Genomic DNA, 25,610 nt, shown 5'->3' on the forward strand with positions numbered 1-25,610 from the left:
ACCAGTGGATGGATCAACAGGCCAGTTCTGTACTTTCTGGTCTTCCTGGCTCCCAGAAATCCCCCTTCAGCTCTGTTTTTACATGAGGGAAGTTTGCTGTGACTCATATAATGTTCTTTCATTTCCTTTTTTTAAAAGGAAAATTCTTACTGTCAGTATTTAAGCATTTTGACAGCGCCCTGCTTCGCTCGGGTGGGCTGACAACTTCGCAACAAAGCATTTTATTCACTGGAAAATGCAGCTAAATGGAATGAAAACTTTCTGCGGGAGGGTGTCTGCGACAGAAGGAAGAAGAATTTGTTTCATCACAAATGAGAGGTTATTAACCAGGTAGAACCTGGACAGGATATTTCAGTGTTAGCAAAACACAGTGTTTTAGTGGTCCCCAAAGTGCTTTTTACCTCCTGCCTTAAGCCAGTCTCGAAAAAAGCCATTTGTGTACTAACTGGTCTGGTAACTTGACTGCCTATCCTTGCACAGTGTGAATACCCTTTCCTCATTATCTCTGTGCTCTCTTCCAAGAGATAGACAAAAGTAAAGACATGCATGCAGTCACTTGGCTGCATGCTTAATTGCTCTAAATGAGAGACAAGTCCCTGGATTTGCACGTATCACTTCCTCTTCTCCAAAACTGATTTTTATGTGCAAACAAGCAAACAAAAAAAAGCAGGGAGCACAAATGGAATACAGCCTCATCTGCCAATTTAGTGTGTCCTGCTTGGGTCTGTGGAGTCTGCCTAGGTCTCTTCTGGTTGCATTTTGTGCCATTTTGTGGCTAATTTCTCCTGGGCGGTGCTTCTCTCTTCCAATGCCAAATCACTGCTCCCAAGCTTTGTAAAAAAGTTCTGTTTTCTAGGGGATGTGAATTTTCCAGCGTTGGCAGATATTTTAGCCTTCCTAAACGCTCAGAAGATGCTAGCTATGTAGCACACGGGAAGAATTTTTTTGCAGTGGATCCTGTTCTGCCAGTGCAGAGTCACTTGTCAAGGACAATAGCTGTTGGCAGAGCATTAATATGACAGAATTGGGCGTGCTGCCAAGGAAAGCAAACTCTTTTGTGGTTTATGCAATGTTTCACTGGCCCGTCAGTTTGAGATCACCATTGATGGCAAACTGAAAACTGCCTTTCACCATTAGTAGGAAAAAAAAAGACTACTCAGCAAAATGGATAACAGACTTTACTGAACCCCCACAGCAACAAAAGCAGGTTGGGTAGACCATGCATGCGTGCGTGCACGTGTGTTTGGGTTTGCGTGTGTCTTACAACAACTGCCCTCTGTGTTGGAGGCGCGCTGCACATTAGGTGAAAAAGGTTTACCCTCTACAAAATGGAGGTTGGAGTGAGGTCCTTTTTATGTTGGCTTCGCAGAAAACTTGGAGATGATGCTGACTGCAGGAAACAAAGAGTCTTTCAACTTCAGAGTTGTTGACTACAGGGCCATCTTTGTACTTGGAAATTCTGCCTGTTTGTTGTTCCAGGCATCATGGGATTATCTAAATTGGCTTTAAGAAGCTGACTTGCTTTTGCACAAGAAATCTCCTGGCATTTAACAAACTAAATGGACAGTTGCAACTGAGGTCCATGAAGTTTCAATTATTTCTTGAGGTGTCTGAGTTAGGAAGAACAGTGCTTATTGATTCTCATCCTGTCATTCATTCACGGGAAGTACCCATGAATGCTTGGAGAAAGGCTGTGTCTGAAAGGCTAAATGTCTGTAATGATTTTAATTCACAGAAGGAAGGAGTTGTGTGGCTGGGACCATGCCAAGGTGTTAGTGATATCTGTGACTTATCTCATCTGACATCACAACCTGATATGCAAGGATTATCTCTTATCTGTAGACACTTGCCACTTCTAACCTTCCCTTCTTTCTCACACTCTTGGTCTCCTAACCCTTAAAAAGTAGTCTGCTTCCTCTCTACTTAAACATGCACTAAAATAAGGTGAGACAAATGAATGGTACTTTATTTCTAAATGGGAATGTCCACACCTGGTCATTGTGATCCAATTAATCCCTCTTATCTTAGCACCTTCACGTCAGAAGACTCTTTCTGAGTGTCTTGGGGAAACCGATCTGCTGGTGAAGTGAAGTGTCAGCTGAGGCTTTCGAGGCTGCCGCTGTACAGCATCCCCCCGTATAGTAACCTGACAGCCAAACAGAGACTGGAAATGATGCTGCGTGATGTAGGCAATCTCATCATTGGACAAGCTGCTTCCTAATACATAGAAGAGTGTACGCCACCAACGGATTATGACTGTGCCCCATGTACTTCTAGAAACCACCTGAAATGACACATGCAGACTGTGCACATGAAATGAAAGTGTGTGTGCTCGGGGCTTGTTTGCCAGGACGCTGGTTCCTCGCTCCCACTGCTTGTACAGTGGTAGTGCGAGCTGCCGTAAGCTGCGGCCCTTTCTTCGGGGAAAGGTGCACCAGTCCATATGCTGCAGAACATGAGCTTTAGGTCGCTGAATCAGCAGAAAGCTGGTTTTCTTTCACCTCTCTCTAGCTGCCTGGAGTTTCATAGGAAAACGTTTTTAAGACAGCACTGAAGCATTTCCTCCTTGTCCGGAGCTTCCTGTTTTGCCAACGTGGTCTGTCTCCATGATTCGCACTGCCCCCTCCCCTCCCTTCCCTGTCTGGAATGGCTCTTGCTTTTTGCACCTCTAGTGTTAATGTGCTCAGCACGTGAAGAGAATTGTTACTCCCCCTCCGCCACCCAAAAAATAACCCTCTCAAACACTGAATTCTCTGCACAGTTGAATATCAAGGTGGTTTTAAAGGATGAAAATAAAAAATTTCTGTAGCTTCCAGTAGATTTTATAATTTCATTGCCAAGCCATTTTTGCCAGATATTTGATTCGATAAGGGAAATGTGTCATTATAAAGAGGACTTGCTGAGACTAGCAGGTGTTTGTGTCTATTGCGTGCAGGCGTACAGAGAGACTTTGAGTTCAGAAAGCATGAAACATCCTTCACCCTTGCTTAAGGCATTGTTCTTAATTGGGTGACTTTGCTTTTAGAATAATAAAGTTTACACCCCACTGGATCACGCATAACATGCTAACCTGTGCGATCAGGAGACTGCCACCAGCTCTGCCATGTGAGGTTGTGCAGATCACTGCGTTTAGCCATGTCCTGTCCAGAAAGCATATGGAGACCTCAGAAGGGAAGAATATGTTATAATTACAAAGTGACTCCGCTGCTCTGATAGACTGTGGCTCAAGAGCAGTGGCTACCTATGGGATGGAGCCCCAAGTCTGGGGAGGAATCGCTTAACTTTGGCTACAGCTGCCTGTGCTTTAGGCCAAGCACCCTGCCAAAGACTTTGTAACGTGTATAAAATAGCACGTGGGACATCAGACAACCTGGTATGATGGGATGAAAGACATCTGTTTTGTGCCAAGAGCCAAGAGCTTCAGGAACAAGAGAAGCTTGGACTACCAGCTATAGGTGTGCTGCACTATGGGGGCTCAGTCATGTGATTCAGTTCAGATCTGTTTCACATTATTTAAAAAATGCTTTTCACCAGAGATGGAATCTGTGAGGAACAGATTATGGAAATGGCACTATGTGGTTTTAGCGTCCAAATGGGATGCGTAAGGGTTTCTGCTCCTTTTCACCTGGCATGCCAAAGCAGCAGCCAATATTACTTGTAACTCCCAGTATGATTGTGTGAGTGCCTCTTTAAATGCCTGTCTCTCCAGAGCAAGGATCGGTCAGGACCCTGGATCTGACCTGTGAACAATATAAAGGGGCAAAGGAAACTGAGCAGCTTTCTTGCTCTTTACTTTGTTTGGGGTGAGTCTGCTCCTGGGAGATAATGTCCATTTGTGACTTCATTCTCTTCTCCAGCAACGTATTTGTGTAACTTCTTGTTGTATGTAGGTGTACACTTCTGCAATGCCTTCAGACTGTGCATCGGAGCACTGATGCCTACTGCAGCTGGTTCTGAACCACTATGTTCACTGACCTGTATTTTGGTTATATTTGTAACTGATTGCTCCATTGAAAGCTTAAATTGTGTAAGCAAGGGTACCTCAGTACCAAAATCCTAAGGATCCTGTATTCATTTTACGGGCAAATCCAATTAGGGCTGCTGGTTTCATTACTGCTGGTAGTTGATGCCTGCTATCCCTTCGGCAGAGCTTGCAAGAGGCATCTGTGCTTATTCCTGAACTGGAGAGATTTTGCTTAACTGACATGTGCTAAGTGCTTGGGAACTGCTGGACCTGGCGCTGAAGCAGCTGAAAGCTGTTTGTGTATAGTGTTCTGTTTTTCATGAAGGGATGAGGAAGGTAGCCTTCAGCAGAGGTAATAAACTGATGAATAGAAAGCCCTAGAGAACATGTGTACTAACACAGATGTTGGCTCGGGCTTTACTGTGGCCCTGAATTAGAGTCACTCTATTGGGGGGAGCACTGCACCAAGAGATTAGTGAGGTGACACCCAAGCCATGGGGTGACTTGTGCCTCACAGCAGGGTGGCTGTTATGCTGATAAGCGATTATAGCATGCTGTTCCCTCCGGCGCTCCAGGCAGGGCTTGTGCTGTAACTTATCTCTGGGAGAGGGACAGCTAGACTGCACTTAACACAAGGTAGAGATTTCCCTGAAGGACTTAGGTAAGTAAGCAGCAACTGACTTGTACTTCAAAGTAACAATGCTTCAGGGACAAAGCTAAGGAGCTCAGAGAGGCAATCGGGGAGCTAGTCACACCTTTGATGTATCCTTATCTTATCAGGATATGCAGATATAAGGCCTCGGCAGAGGCTGGCCAAGGGGCAAGTTGTTGGTTGTGTAAAGACTGAGTCGATGGGCCTTCGTTCCTTAAGGCGAGCAAGTCCTGGAGGCCTTTAATCTTAGAGCATTAAAAAAGTAAAATGACGTTGCAAACTATGAACTGTAACTCTCCCCCATAAAGCAGCAGATATAAGTAAATGGGGCAAAGGTCTGGGCTAGGTTACACACAGCATGTTGCACCCTTGGGGCTATTTCAAGTCCTCCCAGCTTCTGGGGTTCAGGTCACCATCTCCAAACTCAGGTGGCTGCTCTTTGTAAACAAGATCCTGATCCAGTTGCTTCCGTTATTACAGAAGAGCCAGCTCTGTGGTTGCCTGCCAGCCAAGAGCCTGGATTATAGTATGCTGGAGTAGAGCAAACCACTCTTTAATTTTCAGTACAGGGAAGCTTGCCTTTAGGCTTCACGAGGCACTTGAATCTGTTTGCTTGTTTCAACCCTCCAGAGGAGAAGTGGTTAATGGGGGGATAACCACTGGAAGGCTTGAAGGCTTTACTCTTTTATTTTTCTCTTTCTCCTCCCCCCCACCCCCCCCCCCCCCCCCCCCCCGCCATGTTATCTGCTTAGCAGCTGAACTAAGGAGGTTCTGTCTACCTTTGTGGCTTTGTGATGTTGCCACCCTTAATCTACAGGCTTAATCTACAATCTTACAGGCTGTATCTGTGCCACCCCTGGGGATGGCTGTTTTAGTGGGAGACAAAAAGGGCCTTGGAGCAGCATCACTGGTAGACATGTGTTACAGTGTCTTCTTTAAGTATGGTAAGGTTGTGGTGATTTCTTTCCATAATGTCAGGGAGAGAACATTTCCTCTGAGAAAACAGGTCTTCTGTTCTTTGGCTTGTGAAATCCTCTGCAGTGCTTCTGATACGCAAGTGCCACTAGGCATGCTCTGCACCAATGACTGGCGTCTGCTTGGATGCACTGGGCATGCACAAAGAAGATCTGTTGCAAAGCTGAGCCTCTGTGTGTGTACAGCAGTTTGTGGAGGTCAAGCAGCCTGCCCAGCACTAATGCTCTGACCAAAGAGTCTGGAAATCCTGTGTGAAGTGTAGTGGGAAGTGACAGGGACCACTGGCTCTTGGTCTCCTCTGCACTAGGGTCTCTTTACAGAAGCAATTTTTTGTCCGTCTTTTCATTTTACTTGCTATAGGCTCTAGATGAGCAGAATCTTCAGTAGCTAAGCTCAGTAGGCACTGCTTTGTACGAGAAAGGAAATTACAGTTTTTCAGAGACTGTTGTTTCATTATGTTTGTTAGAGGTCCATTGTTTCTTCATCTATAGAAGATCAATATTCTAATGTCACACTTGTACTATAATATCAACAGCAACTTTGAAATGATTTTTTTAAGGAATAGTGGTGGGATCTTTTCTTTATGATCAATGAAAAGTAATGTATTGTTGAAACTAATTTTCCCCTACTTACATGCTCAAGCCAAATTCTCAAGGAGAGAAATACAAAAAGTTGTCCTTTTTTTCCTTCAAAAAGGGGAAACCCCACAAAAAGATGCCTCATCTAGGTTAAGACATTTCTCAGGAAGAGACATGGCATACATCTGAAGCTACCTTCTGAGCAGGTGACTCTGAGCATAGGGATCGGCATTGTGTGCTTTACTGCCACAGAGGCATAGCCATCTGTCAGAAACGTAATTCTCACAAATATCATTCAGGGCTTGGCAGCCTGATATAGGAGGTGCTATCACTTGCCCTCAGACCTCCTACTTGAGCAAAAAAAAGGATGATTGAGCAGAGCACTTCTGAAAAGAGAATGTCCTGGTTATCTACGTTCTTTCAGATCAGCTTAATTTTTCAAGTGCTCTCCAAAGATAGCCCAAGTGACTCTTGAAACAATTGTGTGATCGACTCTTGAGCATACAGTGCTTTCTCTAGCTGCCTTGACCTTTGACAGCTGAACTGGACGAGTAGCTACCAGTTCTCCTGGGCGTTGTGTTCTTGGCTAATCACTAAGCCCAAGCAGCCAAGGTTATATGGGGAGTCGAGAGCAGAGGGAAAGGCTTGATACCTGCTGCGGTGCAAGGTACAGAATCCCTGCCTCAGAGCCTCTAATTTTAAGGCCTCTAATTTCTGTCAGCTCAGGCTATCAAAGAGCTTCAGTAGTTTACTTTTCTCCCTTTCAATTTTAAGGGAAAAGGCCTTCCCTTCCAGTTTGCTGAAGCGGTGAGCCCAGTACAGGCTGAATTAGTGGCATGGCACTCAAGTGGTTAACACTCTTGTTTTCCCATCTGCATAGGAAAATGACTGTTCCTCTAAAGCTACTGCTCTGTGCAATAGGCTGCTGTCCTTCCTGACTCTCTGCATCCGGCAGTAACTTCCTCCCTTCAGATAAAGTGAAATTTATCTATAGAATTCTTAGTACTGGAGGAACAAGAGAGAGGGGCAGTCATGGGATCCGCTGGTATGAGTTAACCTCACAAAACTGAAGCTGAGCATGCCTTCCCTAACCAATGCCCAGGAGAACAATTTCCCCTCCTAAAGGGGAAATTGATATTTGGGTCACCCAGCTCGGAGTTCTCGCGCACAAGGTTGTCATGCAAAAAAGTTTAAAGCAGCACGTTAAATGCAATGCAGTAGAAATGTTAAGACCGCCATCTCAGACTTCGTTTGTATACTGATGGTGCAGTTAACAAATGAAGAGATTTGTGGCTCCTGTTCTGCTTGTTACATTTGGATTTTGTGACATGTTTCATAGTCCTTAAAATGTACTGCTTTAACAACATATATAAGCACAAATTAGACGTACAAGAACTGTGCACTTAGCTTCTAGTCTTACTGTTCCTGGATGATGGTACAAGTTCAGCTTTAAATTATGCTCTGAAAGACTTTCCTGTGTCTTTGTGGCTATCTGGAGGCATTTCAGCACTAGGTAAAGAACACTGGCTTTTAATTACAGATGGGAAAAAGCTTAAAAGGAAAACAGTTTCAAAATGCTATGTAACATAAGGAAGAATATTTAGAAAATGGATTTTAGAGTCGCTTTGCTCTGGTAATGGCATGGGCTGTCTGAAACCTCAGGACTCTGGATCTCTCTTTGGTGACTGGAACCAGTCGCCAATAGCCGGAGCCAATTGCCAATCCTGTGTGCTTAGGTCTCCACCTCCCATACAGAAAGAAATTATTGTCTCTAGCGATGTTCCGTGTCCTCACATTTTTCCCAATACTTTTGTTTTCGCTGCAATCAGAGGGCCCAAGCCCCACGGTGGGCAATGGGAAGTGGTGCGTTGCTTAGTGCACTTTGGATCATAGTTGTGGTTTATCTGGATTAACTCTGTCCTCGCTGCAGTCCCATTCTCTGTGAACGCTGACGGGAACTGATGGTTGAATTCAGAGTCCTCAAAGGAGAACGCACTGTGGTTCATAGGAAACATGCTCAGATGGGGAAGAGGTTCTGAAACCACCTTCTTGACAGAACAGCGAAGCTAACAAGCGTCTGTTTGGATGGACTTCGTAGGATACTGATGTCTTTAGGAACAAGACTTTAGGCCTCAGTGAGCCAGGAATTTCAGTTTCGTTCTGTATTCCTAGGACCATTGGGTTCTCTTTGCAGATCTATAACAGATCTTATGTCAGTTAACACCAATCTGATTCTGCCACATCTTCTCTGTGAAGACGATCAGCTCCTTCAGACAGGTGTTTCTTCTGCTGTGATGGAGCCTTAACGTCCTTCTAAAGCAGTAAGTTGTCTTAAAAAAGGTAATGTAATTTACTTGGTTGAAAGAGAGTGTAAATCAAACATTTAACGGCACTCTGGTATTACTTTTCTATGTCTGTCTAACAGAAAATGAGTGGCTTTGTTCTGATGATAGAGTGCCCTCATACTCATTTTCTGAGACTGGTATTAAGAGTTGTACATGACATTTGGTGTTGTACAGTGGATGATCAGTACCTGCTGCACCAGGTGCTATATGAGGCAAAAAAAACGTAATTAGGTAGTAAATAGCTCTGAGGTTCCTGTGGCTGTGCTCCAGCGCTATCAAATGCCCGTTGTTCTCTGGTGTCTGACAAGCTGAGAGCACTTTAGTGGGGACTGTGAAAGGGTCTCTCTCTTCAGTGCTCCAAATAATAACAAAAGTGCAGGACCTTAATATCTTTGAGACACCTGCCAATTGTGAGTTCACCTTTCAAGCCATGCTTCATAAGGATCTTACCTCTGCTGGCAGTTGAGGTAGGGAGTTCAGTTAGGTCAGTGTCAATTCAAAGTGGGAAGGAAGCCAGCAGGCAGCTTGTACTTGTTCTTTTTGTCCCTGGGTAAGCTGGATTCGTAAGTTACTGAAGAGGGAGGGGGAGGAGGTAAGAAATGAAAACAGCTCTAACCAGCTGGAACTAGATCTCTCCTAGCTAGACAGTTACAATTTGTCAAACAGAAACAATGCCTAACTGTTTGCCTCGCGAGTAAACATGACCGGAACAAAGCCTCAGCTGTATGTGTGTGTGTGCTTGTGAACCTCCTTGCACTTACTTTACTGGCTGTCCACGTGCTGGTCAGTGTGTGGCTTGTAACTTTAATCAAAGACAAAAGGAGAGGGACGGGCAGGCAGCGACAGGCAAACATAACCCTTCCATGCACTGGGAGACCTGCAGTTTGTCTATGCCGGGCCTATGGTGTGTCTGAAAGATTTCTGTATGTAGTTCCACATGTGAGTAAAAGCAGAGTTGGCAAGTAAGTTCAGATGACCAGCTACAATTACCTCAGGGAGCTCTACAAACAAAACAGCCATCCTAGTGAGCCTTACGAGCATAGCTAATTTGGTTACTAACATGGTCATTACGACTGCATGGTGACAAAGGGTTAGATTAGCAGCTCGGTGCTACCTATGCCCCTTTATTCTACATGCACTGCAGCACTGTTCAGCTGCCCACTGTATCACCTAGCAGGTGGGTGTTTACTTTGCTGCCTGAGTAGTCTGAAATTACCCTTCGATTTTGTACAAGGGAACATCTCAACCATTTATCTTCAGCTAGTAAGGCACAGAGCCGGGGTTGCTGTTAGAGAATCCACTCCTTTGCTTCATCCCTCTTGGCTCACAACACAGCTACTCTGTTCTGATTGTGAAAGCTGGGAACAGTGAGGTTGATGCTTTATTTTGCAATGTCTTTTTTAACTGTGGAGTCTCAAAACAGTAACAATATGTAACTCGTTTGTCACTGCTCCTAGTGATGGGAGGGAAGAATGAGGGGAATGTGTCCCGTGGTGCCAGAGTGATTTGGAAACAGAACAGTGAAGTTCTGGTGAAATGAAATCAATTAGTCTAATTAGCCTGTCCACTTAATTACAATTATTTTCGTTGTGTCGGTTTGCCCAGGCTAAATGACATGAGGGGGGAAGAGCGGATGTGTGTCTGGAAGCATCTGGAAAACTATGACGTTAGAGCGGGAAAAGAGGTGGTCAGGGAGTGGTGAAGTGTAGGACAGGGAGCAGGAATGCTGAAATGAGAAAAAGAAGTATTGGGAGTGATGGAGATTGGGCGCTCGGTTTACTTTACTTCCAGACAGTGAATGATTTCTCATCCAGGGAAAGACAACTCGATGCTTCAATCTGGATACAGCGCTGGTAATAACATGTAAAGGAATTGCCCTCTCCGTAGGTGCAGGAACAGGCTGGGTGATTAAGTCCCTGCAAATGGACCATTAAAATCCTTGCTCATTTTCTGTCTGCTTTCCAAGATCCTGGAGGAAGCTGAAGCACCATGTTCTCTAGTTATGCCTTAGCTACACTATTGTCTTAGAGCCTTTCAGTGCCGAGGTCTCTGCTATAACAGTGGTCTCCTCCTCAGCTGCCACCTTTCAGTTTGTTCTGACCATGGAAGACGATGCCAAATGGCAGCATGTACTGATCCTTGGCTCACAGTACTTGGCAAACCAACCCTGGAACTGATTAGCCTTTAACTTCACTTATCTGCTTAACAGCACAGCTTTCTGAAGTAAGAGATCGGCACTGGCGCCAGCAGACTGGGAAGGTGACACTGTATTGGCTCGTACCGAGTCTATATCCAAAAGGTTTCCTTTAGGGGTATAAGGAAAGCACTTCATGAAGGCTGAAGAATGAATGGCTTATTTTCTGATGTGCATGGGACTAAGCTTGCCAATATCCAAAGGCAAGTGAGGTTTTTGAAGCCCTATATGATGAATCAAAAGCCTGGGAGCATTTAAATAGCCAAGGGTATGCTTTAATGGGTTATAAAAAGTTCCCAGCCCAAATGAGGCTAACATATCTTGTGTGCACTAATCAGGTGCCCAAGCTTAATATCTTAGACTTCAGGAGATGCAGCCACAGCGCTCATGCAGCAAGCGACTAGTCTTTGATCCATCTGGCACAGCTCCTTCACAATGTACGTCACTAATTTCCCCTTAGGTCAGCCCTATCCTTCAAGGCACTTGCATCCCTTTTCCAGCCTGTGTGTTGCAAGTCTGGAGTTGTGCGGGTTGGGGATTTTGCTCAGTTGATCATCGTAGAAAAAGCAAAAAGCTATTGAAAACTTCCAGATTAAAAGAGCTAATTGTCTCAGAACTGAGAAACGGGGCATTGCCAGGCTCCTGTCATTGAGGGGAGCAAGAGCAGGACAGGGGAGGAGGGGGACATGGCGAGAGAGCACAATGGCAGTTAGTGGCGAGTCCTCGCGCGGAGCAAGACTGTCTCCTGGCAACGTGTGGCACTCGGTGGACAGAGCGAAAGGAGACTGAATGAGGCGCCAGGGTCCATTTCAAGTATTTTGGAGAAATTTGCTGTTCACTTATTGCAGACCTGCCTAGTTTATTAATAACACATCCTTCTGATGTAATCCTCGCTGCTACAGAAGCGCTGACAAGAAGTGTATGTAGGGCACAGATCTGCCCGCAGAAGAGTTGGGCAGCGCTTTTGCTTGGCCCTGTTCTGGACCTGTTCCTTGGCCGTGACATTTTGTAGCCAAGCTCTTGGTTGCCATGCCAACTTTTCAGCATTAAATCATAATCTAAGCACAGCAGGAGGCCAAAAGCCTTTTCAGCACTAGCTCCTGTTCTTTCCCTGTTGATCATATAACTGGTTGTGTGAGCAGGATTGGCTGGACGCTTCAATGGCTTGTCAGCAATAGCCCAGATGAAAACTTACCAGCAGGGAAATGACAGTCCCCTTTGGAAATGGGTACAGAAGTTAATGGGAGTTATGCCTGGAAGATTTCTGGCTTCCCAGCTCTGCCACCTGTCTGAAATCAAGACCTCTCTGTCATTCAGCTTGCAGTGCTCCCCTGACACGAGCTGCTGTAGAGTGCCAGGGGAGCACTGTTGCTCAAAGCCTGTTCGGGTGCTGCTGAGCTGGGAAAGGCTTCCTTTTTCCACGTTTGCAGTGTTCATTAATGTGCGTTTAGCATTAAGCTACTCATAGATCTCCTCACATTAAGACTGTTTCTGGACTACTAAAGACATGCTTCAGGTCGTCGGGATCGAGGTCATAAAACAAGAAATACTCCGTTGATAATGATGTGTATTAGATCATTTAATATGTTGAAATACGTTGTGTGCACAGTTCATGTGTATTTTCCTTCCATAATGGGTCAACAAAGAGGCACATGGTAATGCTGAAATGGCTCAAAATGAACAATCTGCTCTGGGAATGAAAGAACTGAAAGGATGGTTAGAAAACCTGTGAGCTCTGTTTTAGCCAGACAGGATTTCACGTTATTCCTATCGTATGATGGTAGCTGAACATATATCTTAAAGTAACTCTGAGCTTCTAAGAGTAGGCTGCTTAATAAATGCGGGGTAAACAGGTGAGCTGAATCAGAGCAATTCTAATGAAAAAGCACTTGGTTAAAAGTAAGGCTGTGTTTTGCAGAGAAGAGATGGGATCTGAGTTCTCCCTGCCAAGTACTTTTTTAAACTGTTTTGCAGCAGAAAGCTTTTTGTTTGTTCCTTTAGTGAAACTGAATACCCGTAGCTTGGAAATTATCAGGTGCATCAAAACACAGGTCAAAAAATAGAAAAGGATTTTTAGACGAACTTTGTCATGAGAAACAATTTGACTAGTCCCGTCTAAGCCTTAGGATTTCCATCTGGGTTGTCAAGCTTCACTGGGGAGCACTGCATAAAAAGTCTGTATTTTTTAAATACTTCAAATCTCACCCTTAATTTTGGTGGGGTTTTTTTGGCATTTCAAAAATGAATGGAAGATTTCTCTTTGCCTCCCTCTGGTATCACAACATTGGTGTGAAGAGCATCCCAACAACACAATTATGTTAGGTTTTTAATTTCGCTGTAGAGATTCCTGTTAGTCAAATATGACTTGGGCTGTTCTTTACCTGCAGTGGTGGGGGGAAGCAGAGCAGCTCTGCTTGCTGTTTTCCTGTTTACTGTGACGTTGTTCAGTAATGATCAACATGATCTCCAATCAATCCGCTCTCGATTTTATCCCATTTTCCACTTAAATTACTTTGCTAAAACTGTATTTGGAGCTAAACACAGTGTTGGGTAATGCCTGTGCAAGAAAGAGCAACAGCTGTCCTGGCATTCAAGAGACTTTCTTCTCAGTTGCAAAGGAGACGAGCTCTTGGGTAGCTGAGGGAGCCTGCTAATGCTGTTGAACCAAACAGAAAAAGTTGATGCTGTGTCCAAGTCTGTGAATGACTGAGGAAAAACTGTATCCTATAGGTCAGGGGTCCTGAGTAAGTTTTTGTGTGCTTACTGAGTTTTTATCTTGTTTGACATTCAGAGAGCACACGCACGTGTTGCGGCCTGGTTGATGGTATTTGTTTCCAGCTTATGGACTATGTGCCATATGCCTGAGCTTCCGCTACACCTTATGCTGTCATTTCAACCTGCTCAGAGAGGGGCCACAAAGCACTCGGGCTGCTTTGTGGTCCTTTTGTGCTACAGTAAAGCCAAATTACTTTCACTGGCATGCTCTGGCATGGTGGAAAGCAATGGAGAAACTGGCCCTTGTCCTGCAGAGAATAACGATCTTTTCTTTTGCTCTCTTGTCTGAAATGTCATCTCAGATGTAAATAGAAAATGAGAGAAAGAAAAGGACTGATGAATATGTAGGACAGAAGGGTTAAGTGAGTGCGTGTCAGATGCTACCGCTCTGATCCAGATAAACTTTCATGTCTCTCTGCGGTGGTAAAAATGACCATACAAAGAACAAGATACATGAGTAGGGGACAAACCTGTTAAATACAGATAGTCATGGAAGCCTAATATTTAAGGTCAAATGCAAACTGATAACTTTTGGACCTCGCCTGCTGCCTTGGGTCAATGAATTCACGCCATGTTTACAATGAATACTGTACTTAACTTGCTCTCGCTCTCCAATTCTGTTCAAGAATATGCTAGCAACTGCTGCACTGAAATACTGAACTGTACTGCAGGCATCAAGCGAAAGGGAGCCTAACGCTGCATCTTTTCTAAATGGTACCTTTTATTTAAAGTATTGGTAAATGAAAGGGCTCTGTCCTTAAAAAGGAAATAATCAAGAGTCATGCAAAATGGAACATCCTCTAAAGGACATAATTCCCACACTAGTAGATGACACTGGGAGAGTTTTTTAAAAACAAATACTGTGGCAGTTTACAGGAGCTCTGGTTGTGAACCAAGACCCGCCGTACAGGCTGCTATACCAACACAGAATAAAGAGAGTGCTTTGAGTGTCCAAATTCTGTTTGGTTTTGAAGCTAAAAATACCTATCCAAAGGTTCCAAAGATGCTCCCACTTAAAAACACATGTTCTTAAAGAAAGTACTAATTATGTGGTGGATGTTAACTGTAAAGGCACATGTCGGGAAGCTCTGGTTTCATGCTCTCTATATAAGTATAGTTCAGTAGCTTAGACATGGTTTGCTCCTTTCAAAAACAGAAACAATCTAGGGAAGCATAAGCAGTAAAAGGATTTGGTAGTTTGATCATAATTGCAAGTGAAAGCTTGCATGCTAGTCGTACATATATTTTTATCTCCCTCAGCTCTCATCTATAATGTACAAAGGCTCTCAAGCAAAATTGTCATTTCTGTTTGACTCTCTATTCCACCTGTACTTTTATACTGTTAATCTTGGCATATTTCAACAAATATTGAATTATTAACGTATTGGATGTACTTTAATGAAGTACATAGAGTTTTTTGTTACAGGATTTAAGGGAGACTTTGACTTCAAATGCTTTAAGCCATAATTGCCAGCCCTCGCATATCATTGTGTTATCCTCCAGTGCTTGGTTCTTTTCTTATAGACTAACCTTCTGTGTTAATACACTGATAGGAAAATCATAGTTACCATGTTAAAAAGAACAAGGCAAAAAGGTTCAGAAATGTGGCTGATGCTTACCTTCAGGGCTCAGAAATCAGAAGAGTACTGGAGGGGAAAAACCCCTGAATTTTTGTTAATGTTGTTTGACCGATGTCTTCAATGACTGCATTTTGAAAGGTTGATACTGGCAGTACATGAATGCAAGCCCCTGGAAGAGACCGCTTGGAGTTTTGCCACAGCTTTTGGCATAGCAGAGTCAGGTCTTGGCGATGGCTGACTCTTCAGGACAAGGTTTCCTACTTGACTTTGTTAATTACTCTTCAGCTGTTGTGCAACATAATATGGTACTGAAAATACAGTGAGAAATCAAAGGAAATACCTGTAACACGGCACGGAGTAACCACTGTCTGGACTGGTGCATATACATCATATATCACAGTTTATCTGCACTCTTCTTCATTTTCACGGCGTCCAGGAGACGGTTTGTGCAGCCTCTAAAGCCAGAGAGCGGTCTGGGTTACTCAAGCCTGATTTGCTTCAAGGGACCATTTATAGGCAATGTGCTAGGCAAATATGCAGTAACCAGTTGTGATTCTGTAGAGCTCCAGGTCTAAAGCAGCACAAGGGAAATGCTCAATAACTCAGTTTCACGACTGGGCAGAGGCACGGCTAGCAGTGTGAGGGTCTCCTCACTTGCAGACCAGTGTCCTGTCTCCTAGTCAGCGTTAATTCTTTGAGTCTGGGTTCCCATGAGCTTAAACAGAAATGCCGCAATAAAGAGGTAGAGACTGTGGAGGGGGAGGTGCGGGGGTTTTCTTGCTGTATAAAAAGAAATGTCACCAAGCAAAAATTCCATCAGAGGAAAAAAGGAAGTGAGAAGGAGATTGCCTTTATGCAGCAGCTCTGTTGTTCTGTTTTGCAGAGATGTTGGCATGATTACAGAAGTGTAAGGAGGATCAAAGAGGCAGTCTTGCAGATGACAGCAGCTCTTGCCAAATCCTACTTCTTTATAGCCTTTGCTTCAGGGAACTCTGACAGCAGTGCTATAGCTCTCTACTTATCAGGTGGTCGGTTAAAGGAAAACTTGTCTTGCAGGCTTCATACTGTAAACGCGAGTGCTTTCTTTGCCTGTGGAGTGTGGTGTCTCCCTTAAAGGTTCTACACTTTTATATACCTGATTACAGGGACAACTTAGATGAATTTTCCCGGAGGACTAGGGTTCCTGGACATGGGACCTTCAGGAGAAACAGGATGACAAACAAGAGGCTACAGGAGGCAGAACTATCCTGTGGGACTGGGCTATTTGAATGGTTGGTCATTGATAATCCATCACTACAGCTAGCTTCAAGACAACCTCCCAAATCTCGTGGGGGCAGAGCCAGGCAGAACTGCCACAAGCTTTAGCTTGAATAAGTTATCGTAATCCGCGGTGTGTAAATTGAAGCATGAACAGCATCAGTAAGGAATCATGACTAACCTGGATGTCAGTTAGTATCTTGGTGGGCGGAGGAGATGACTGCAACTGGTTAGGCACCCATCCTGAAATGGGTGGAAGGCCTTGATCAAACAGGTCCGAAGAGTTAGCTGCAGTGCTATACCTTGCATCACTAAGAGGTGGTCCATTACCAGTCAGAGGGAAGTGGGTTTTGCTGCAGCATCATCTGTGATGAAACAGTTGAGCTACATGGAGATGGGATGATTTTTGTTTTGTCAGGCAACATGGCTGAAAAAGGACTGTCTCTGGCTGGGTACAAAGTACTCGCTGCACATTAAGCTCCAGAAAGCTTTTTTAGAAAGCAGCTGTTGGAAATGTGCACTCATTTTCTTCAAATATGCTTCCCACTGCCTTTGTAGCAGCTGTCTGTAAGGCTGTTAGCAGGCACCAGACACAGCTTGACCACAGAATGCTAGAGGGGCAACTTCCAGAGCAGGAACAGAAACATTGAAAACCACCAACAGATTCTCAATGATACTCACTTAGCAAAAAGGAAGCTATCCTTGGGCAAGGCTCTGTACCCTGGCTGCCAGGAAACAAGTCTGTTTTTCAGCCCTTGCAAAATGCCATGTGGCGCTTGACCTGATTGATTCAGGTGGGAGTGGGAGGACAGCAAGTAGGCCCGGTGGTGTCGCTGGTCTAGGTTCTAGCTGGGCTACGTGATGTGGAGTAGGTTGCATCCCTATAACGTAAACTAGTATCAGTGGACAGATAATATTTCAACTGTAAGGCACGCAAGGCTTTATTCCAGTCTGGCACAGAAGCAGTAAATTGCAAAAACAAGCAAGTTGCCCAGGATTGTATGGGATATGTAACCTATCATACCCTCAGAAGTTAGCTGGTGCTTGCGGGATAGGTGGGGTGGTGATGAGGTAGTTAAATCCTCACTGAAGGAGCGAGGGAGCATTGGGAAAAGGGACTGCCTGAAGAATGCAAAATAACCTAAAACTAATATGCTTGCTCTTGAGCTAGGGGAAAAGGAGGAGGAAGGGAGAGGGTGGACTAAGCCGGGAAAAGGGGGAGTATGGGGCTGGTCAAGATCTGCATTCTAAAAACGTACTTGCGCCCTTGCTTTCATTTGTAGAAGAAAGCAGGAATTGAAGCTGCTCACCATTCTCAGTGTTTCCTCTAGACTGCAAGATAAGTCTCAAAGGGATCTCACAAGCTCATCCTGTTTCTTGTCCTACCCCAGAGCAGGATTAACTACACCTGTTTGTCTAACCTGTTATGAAAACCTCCCTGTGCTGGAAACATCACCATCTCCCCAGGCAACTCATTCAATACTTAATTATCCTTGCAGCTACAAAATCTGTCCATGATGTTTAACCTAAATTTCATATGGTATAATTTAGGTACACCTTTATCTGCCCTGATTAAAGGGAACATGGCTGCACAGACTGTCCCCTTCCCATTTGCTATTTTTGTAAATAATAGGCTATGTACTGACTCGGTCTTCTCGTTTCTGGGCTAAACCACTCCTTCCACTTAATATTTACTCACAGGTTGTGTGGTTTCCAGACTTCTGATGGTTCTCACTGACATCCTCTGGAGTTGATCCTGTTTGTCCACACCTCATTTTGAAGCGCAGTATGCTACTTGGACACAGCACTCCTGTGGATATGGAATAGAAGGGAAGGGTTACTTCACACCTCTTGCATCCTCTATTCTTGTTTAACATAGCCCTACTTAGTGCTTGCTCCTTGTCAAAACCACACAATACAGCTGACTCGGGTCCTTTCTGAGATCTGCTGTAACGGCTTGCGCCCTTCCTGCAGAACGGTGGAGTGACTGGTCGCCTCCCTTCCCCTGCTCCAGTGCAGTGAGCACTTTACTCTTGTCTGAACCTAACTGCACTCTTGTTTTTCAAGTCACACTTAAATCTAGTTCTATTCTTCTGTGGTACGTGCAGGCCTCCTGGCTCAGCGTCAGGTTTTAGAAGCATGATCTCTTTTTCTTTTTTTTTTTTTTTTTTTCATTAAAAGTGTCACCCAGATTTTCTGTGGAAATATTTAACAGCACTGGGGTAGGAAAATACCCCTCTGGAAACCTGCAAAATACATTTTTCCATCCGGACAGGGGATTATGAATAACTAGTTTTGTAGCAGTTTTTGCACTTCCACTAAAATTTTTTCCCACATACTGTTTCTTTTGCTTGTTTAGAATGTGAGACAGCCAGGTCCCAGGCCGGAAAGGAAATGCTGCCCTGTCCTCACTTATCTGTAGCCTCTCTATGGAGTTCCCAGCATATGATTCACAGCAGCTGCTGATTTCCAGGCAGCACTGTGCTGACTGACCCTTGCATGCCTATAGACTTCCACCCATCAGGATTTTCCCTAGGTGCAAAAGCAGGAAAAGAGTTGTTTGGGGAGTCGTGGCTCTCTTAGCTATTCATATGCCAACTAAACCCGATGGCAATTTTGGGGGGCTAGGAAAAGGTACTTCTTGGGCCACAGGGCACACACCCTGACAAATAATTGGAAATGCTGTTGTGCAATAGAAGTGTGAAGGCTTCTTCAAAGGTGGATTTGTTATAGTGCGGTATACCAGGCGAGCCTGCTCTTCCTTCCCTAGAGATGTGAGTTAGTACAGATGTTGTAGCACTTCTTGCTGGACCGTGATACTAGTATTATTATTTCTCCTAAGCTTAAAACAAAACCACTGTGTGACTGCCTAAACTAAACGAGAAGATGTCACTTTGCAGCATTTCTCAGCAGCTGGATCTGAGACCAGCTTCATTCTGTGGTTGCTGAGTAACGGGTTTAGCATTTCGCAGAATCCCTGGAGTTTTTCTCAGCCAGTGTCTCAGGCTTCTCTAGAAATGAGTTTCTCTCTCCCAGCAGTCTGTCAATGGGGAAGAAGACCTTATGTGCCTGGTGAAGTGGAGCCCCATGCCAGTCCCCTTTGTCGCTGGAGTGGCTCTGGGTAGGAAAAGGGAACACGTTGCTTCTATAAGAAATCCACTGCCTTGTACAGATCATTTGCCACAGAAAGCTGTATTGCCAAGGCCAGAGCCTGTCTATCTAGTGTGCCTGTGTGGGGAAGGAGTTAGGTTTTTTACCCTCTACCCACACCCATGGAGCAGTAGGGAGGGATTTTATGCTTGTTTTATCTTGCGTAGTAGGAGCGATAGTCACACCTGAATCTACAAACCGACCGGTACTAGGCTCATGGCTGGGAGCCACCCCTCCTCTGGAGCTTCCCAAGGCTTTGATCATGGATGTTTAGGGTTGAGTGGGGGGAAAGGTGTAACAAAACTAATCTGTAGCGATGGGCATGTTCCTCAGCTACATGTTCATCTGCTGCTTCTGGCTCAAGGGGTGTGTGTTGTCCTGGGTTTCCCTTCCCTCCCTTCCCTTAATAGTGATGCAGACATGTGGTATAGGACTGGATTGCGGTCACTTGCCAGGTCTCCCCATACTTTGTTGGTGTGACAGGCAGCTATATCCTGCGTGGCACCCGAGGACTCTCTCCAGGTCCGGGAGAGTTAAAAGGTGGTTAGAGGTTTGACTGACTAGTTTTCTTAGAGGGAAATATTTTTAAAAAATCCTCTCGTAGGCATCACATAGACGTCCTTCAGCTTTATTTCAGGAACACCTTTCATGTGCTTTTTCAGAGAAGCAGTGCTAGGCTTTCCAGAAGACTTCGCCCTAGCTTTGTTTATCAAGCTTAGGGAATTTAACACCAGAACTTTCCCTTTGTGTGCTTCACAGTACTAGGAACACTTGTTCAGCCTAACATGCATGGTAGGTTGGCCCTTGTGCCGATAAAGGTGAATGGGAGAGGTGTGTGACGCGAGCAGCGCTAAATCTGAATGTGCATTAAAAAAGCAGCACAACTGAGACTTGACTCTGCTGAGGGGGATGCTTTTGACCTCCCTCTGTAACACACTGGGGAGGAAACATCCGCTCAGGAGCTCTGGAGCTCAGAGGGCAGGGTGTATCCTCTCACTTGCCCCTGTCTTCCCTCCTCTATCTAAAGTGTGTGCTTGTGCAGTCAAGTGAACTCTGAGATGAGCCATAAAGAAGGGAAGATAGCTCTGAGGTCCTGGCCTTTTGCACCCCACCCAGTTCTTGCTCTGCTTGCTTTTGTTCATTTCCAACTCCAGTGAGTAAGGCTATGGTTGACCTTAAACTTCCTCAGAATTAGGGCTGTGGTTTAGACATTGCTTTAGGATCTTCTAAAGTACAGAACCCGAAATCCAAATAAAATAGATATTTCTACAGCAACACGTTGCTTTCAGTGCCGTAAGGAAGTGATGATTTGTTACGCCTCTGTTTTGTCTTTTTTTTATGTGACGCTCTTGGAACTTTCTACCTGTAAGGCTTACAATAATCTTGATGGTTGTCTGCACATACCCAAGGTAACGTAGGAGGCAGGCTACTAGATGATTTCCATGTCCAAGATAAAAGTTATCTGCTTCCCAGGGAATGATCCTTTAATTGGAAGGCAGTCAGCTATATTAGCTAGAGTGACTGAGACTGCCTTCTCTTTCTGGCAGTAGATGATCTCATGCAGCTTTCACTTCAATTTCTGGAGGATTTTTTGCTTTACAGATGAAAAAATATCCTTTGTTATGTCAGTTAAAGAATGTGAAGCTACCGAGAGGTGTGGCAGGTCGGTATTACTGACTCTATCACTGTAAACCACGATCCAATGATGTGAGCTGTTCCTTGTTTGAAATAGCAGCTCTGGAAATCTTATAGTTAAGGAAGAGTTTTCTGGGGAATTTTAAATAGGCCTCTTTCATGATGGTGAAGAGAAGCTGAAAAAGTGAATCCTAGAAGCACAAAGTCCATTAAGCTAAGAAATACTCGTGCTTGAAAAAAGAAAAAACACTATGATTTGGGTGAGAGTTGGGACTCCCTGGCTTAACAATTACTTGAATACGTGCTCTGCCTGCTTAAAGCACATTTGAGTCATTGAAGTGAGGATGTGGGCATCTCGGAATGGGAGGAATAGGCTAACAGTGTAATGCTAACTAAGTCCTCTCGTACGATCTGCCGTTTGCCCTCGGATCAGTCCATCAGTGTGCAGTCCAGCCAACAGAGCACACCTTACTCTTTACATTCAACGGTTATGGCCTTGAGAACAGTCAGAGATCTGAAAAAACTTTTTGCCAAGAGTCACTTCCAGTAGGTAGCTGTGAGGATGTTGAAATCTGTGCTTAAAGCAGAGAGATAACAAACTAGTTAAGAGAGTCAGTAGCATCAAGGCTTTTGATGTAGGGTAAAAGATTTCTTGATTTTTATTTTTTTTTAATGAAAAGAGGTAGCTCCTGAAGTATTTGCATAAGCCTTGCTTAAGAAGTCACCAGAGCATAGTGAATTTAACCATCTGTTGGTTGTAACATTTCTGCTCTGCTACAGCCATCAATGCAGAAAGTGTTGTCCATCCCTTAGGAACACTTGAGCATCCTAAATTACTTGGCTGAGGCTGGCCTCAGAGCTGAGTTATTGCTCTGTGACAGTGCTCTTCTCTCTCCCACAGTTGCTTCCAGCTGTCCCTTGAAGAGAAGGATTTCAATGCCATTTCCAAGCTGACGGGCAGCTGGGGTGGCCAAAGAATGTCTCTGTCAAAACAAGCCTAAGACCCTATCATGTTCGTTTTCTTATTCACAGTGGGAGTTTTGCACTGTGCTTTATTGAACAGTTTCTCAAAAAGCCTATTTTTAGTCAGGCACTTATGTTAGAAGATTTTGAAATGCAGTCCTAGTCCTAAAAGAGACTGTTTAAAAAAAAAGGGGGGGAGGACGGACGCCACGTGGAATCAAAGTGTTGAGCAGTTCCCTGTGTATCTCCCTGAAGCAAACCCCAGCAGCTGACAAGCAGAAAGTTTTGGGTGCTTAACTGTCGATGTTGAAATGTGGAAGCTGACATTTCAGCTAGGTTTTCTCGCACACATCCTGAAGAGAGAGAGGGGAAAAAAAAAAAACTTTCTGAATTAATTAGCATCTCTCACAGGTGAGATGACAGTGGAATAAAATTCTGCATGCTGTGAATAACAGTACTGCAACCCATTCCTTGACAATGTGAAATGAAAAAAGTCTCACTCCTATTACTGTGTTTGCTCTTCAGCTCCAAGAGGAGTAGAGAAGTAGGAGACTCTCCTTTGATTAGTCACTGGCTCTGGACGCTCACAGAAAAGAAATAAAAATAAACAGATAACTTCATATACGGACTCATTCTGCAGGGTGAAGCTTCCACTCAAAATTGCAAAGGGAACTTCTGAAATGATTTTGTATAGAAGCAGGTGTTAGACTGCAGCCTAAATAGTTTTTTAACGAGTTATGCACATTACAACGACATGAACAGCTGATGTGTTTCTAACTGGGACTGAACACTTTTGCCTCCCACATGTTGTAGTTCTAGGAGTTATTTCTGATAAAGTAGTTGCTCTAACTTAAAACTTGCTTCCAAAACAGTACACCACGTGCAAACTGCTTTCAGATGTGAATCTGATTGTCCACTCCGGAGTTGATGTAAAATAAAGTTTCCCCATGGAAACAGTGTCTGTTTCATTTTAATGCTTTTATTTTCACCAGTGTGGACTTGATTACTGAGGAGGTGAAATGTATTAAGTGTTTATGGAGATGTTTCTTTCTGATAGATCACTAGAAAAAGCCTCAGAGGAAATGAATCTGGCCCTAGTTCTTTCAGTGTCTTTAAGCTAAGGCAGGAAGCAAATATTTTTTTCTTGTGAAAAGTTATAAAACAATTGTGAGTCCTCGCACGGGATCAAACACTGGAACTAGACCACCGTTTACAAAAGAGACTTTAATTGCATGTCATCAGTTTGTCTTTGCAGCGCTGCTCCAGCTGAACTTCAGTTTATCTTCTGTCCAAATGTAAAACATTCATGTGTCCTGCTTGGCTGCACATTTACATTTGCACGCGTTCTATAGCAATTAGCTGTCTCTCTTTTCTCTCTCCCTTCCCCCTTTCTTTTCTTTCAATGTTTAAGCTTCTCGAGACATCTGCTTCCTGTCCAAAACTCACAGAGTAAACTTTTGCAAATCACTCTATTAGAAACAGGTATCTAAAAATGCCGTGGGTCCGCTACCTTCCCAACTGTTACAGCTCTGAGTGCGCAAAATGTCCGAATTAGCCGATCAGATGGAGGGTTGCTATTTTTCAACTGTTTTTGCTGTGTGTCAAGTCTTGACACTGAGCCAATCTGAACTGGCAGCAGATCTCTGGAATAAGCCATGGGGAAAGCAGCAAAACACAGTCATTTATCTTTGAAACAAAAGCAGTGAAGATGGAATGTCTGATTCTCTTCTCGTTTAGACTGGTGTAAAGCAGGCACAGCTCCTCTGAAATCGAGAACAGAACTGCAGGAGGAAAGAACTGAGCTCTTGTACCGTATGCTTTGGCAAAAGTGAAATGGCAATTTTGTACGATAGAGAAAGATCTACTACTTCACTGGGTGGGAGAGGGCAATGGTGAAAAACAAAAACTTAACATCGCTTAGAAACTTTTTTTAGATCGATTTAGGTTTTTTAAGATGTATGCTTCCTATTCTGCTGGTGTAATTCCATGATCAGTGAGAGCTTCTCTATATTTCTGATGGCGACACTGGCAGAGTTTGGTTAATGCTATTCAGTTCTCTTGACAGCAGGATTTCGTGTCTTAAAAAGTGACAGACTTCAATAATTTACAGAATGTTGTTTATACTTTCTGCAAAGGAGTTTGGATTGGCTTTTCACCCCTTCTACCCTAATAGCAATCCAGAGTAACTATTGACTTAGCGATATTTTGCTGGCTCGGTGCTGGTGTGAGATCAGACCCGGTGCTTAAAACTTTCCTGTGTTCAGAAGGGTGCTATTTTGAAACAATCTGATCGTGACTGCCAGTACGTACAATGCGGAAGTGAGAAAATGCTGAGGAAGTAAAACGAGCTGGTGAATGACACAGAACTCATCAGATCTTAAAGGGAAACTCCAAGGTTTCAAAAGAGCTGTTTTGAACAGCTGATGACTGAGAATAACACCTGTGATACACAAGTCATCTAATACAGGCTAATACAGGCACGGATCCTATATTCAATTCGTTATCAAGCGCAATTCCTTTCTGAAGTCAGTAAATGGAACGTGAGAGATACGCATCACTTTCATTTTACAAAGAGGCAGTCAGTGTCTTTGTGCAAGAAAGGGACTTTTTCCAGCGTCACCCAGTGAATTAGCAGCAGAGACCAGGTAAACTTAGTCCTGTGTCTCAGTAATCTGAGTACAGCATACGCTGCTTGCGGATTTATAGCCTAAGTCCGAGCACATGCTGTTGTGTGGTTTGCAGTATTAGTTCACTTCAGCTTTTGTGGTCACCTTGTTATGTAAGAAATTTAGCTTTTCTCTGGGTGTTGATATACATGTGTGTGTTTACATACACACCCAAGTAAACTGAGTACCAGGGGAAAGGAAAAACCTCAAAGGCAATTCAAGACAAATTAAAGCATAACCAAATTTTTAGTTCAAATATGCCATGTATGTTACATTAAATATATCAAACATTAATGAACAGTCTTAAAGGAAGTCTTGACTTTTTGGGGGCTTTAATGTCATTTTTCTGGCTAAAGCTAAGTGATACGGCTGATAGAACTCTGGTGATAATGCTGTATGTCATATCTAAAAAAAGAACATCATAAAAATATTTCCTTTTTTTAATTTTTTGTGCCTTGTAGGCAACTGAGCCATGTTTATAGCTTGTTCCTAGGTGCTGTGAACTGTGCTAAAGCCTGGGCTGTATAACCGTATCATCATTTTCAGCAGGGTTGCTTTGTCAAGTAGATGGGAACCGATATGACACAAAGACCAACCACTAACAGACAAACTATTCTTTCCAGTGGATAACTGTTTTGCTCATCTCCAGGATGAAGAAACTGTGATTTTTTTTCCTTCCTTTTAATTGCCTATTTTACAGAAAAGCAGCTACACCAACTACAAAACAAGCCCTGTGCTAAGTGATATACAAAGAAATTGAGTGCTTATGCCTGAAAAAACACTGCAAGGTGGGCACAGGGAGAAGCAGGGTTTTTAAAACACAAATTAAGTCAGGAAGGTAGCGGCAACACCATTTTTGTTACGTCCTAGTTAAGT

The 25,610-nt window shown here is 43.9% G+C and overlaps 1 protein-coding gene across 1 annotated transcript in view; it reads left to right on the forward strand.

Moving 5' to 3' along the window:
• Positions 1-4,523: 4,523 nt before the first annotated feature.
• BMP2K (BMP2 inducible kinase) overlaps positions 4,524-25,610 on the forward strand; it is a 108,232-nt gene continuing 87,145 nt past the window's right edge. Inside the window, exons 1-2 of the mRNA XM_041128035.1 lie at positions 4,524-4,625; positions 8,364-8,490. The gene's annotated coding sequence lies outside the window, so the exon portion shown is untranslated. The remainder of the gene's footprint in view (positions 4,626-8,363; positions 8,491-25,610) is intronic.

The sequence above is a fragment of the Aquila chrysaetos genome, chromosome 1 (genome assembly GCF_900496995.4).
Source record: "Aquila chrysaetos chrysaetos chromosome 1, bAquChr1.4, whole genome shotgun sequence".
In the NCBI taxonomy this organism is placed as follows: Eukaryota; Metazoa; Chordata; class Aves; order Accipitriformes; family Accipitridae; genus Aquila; species Aquila chrysaetos.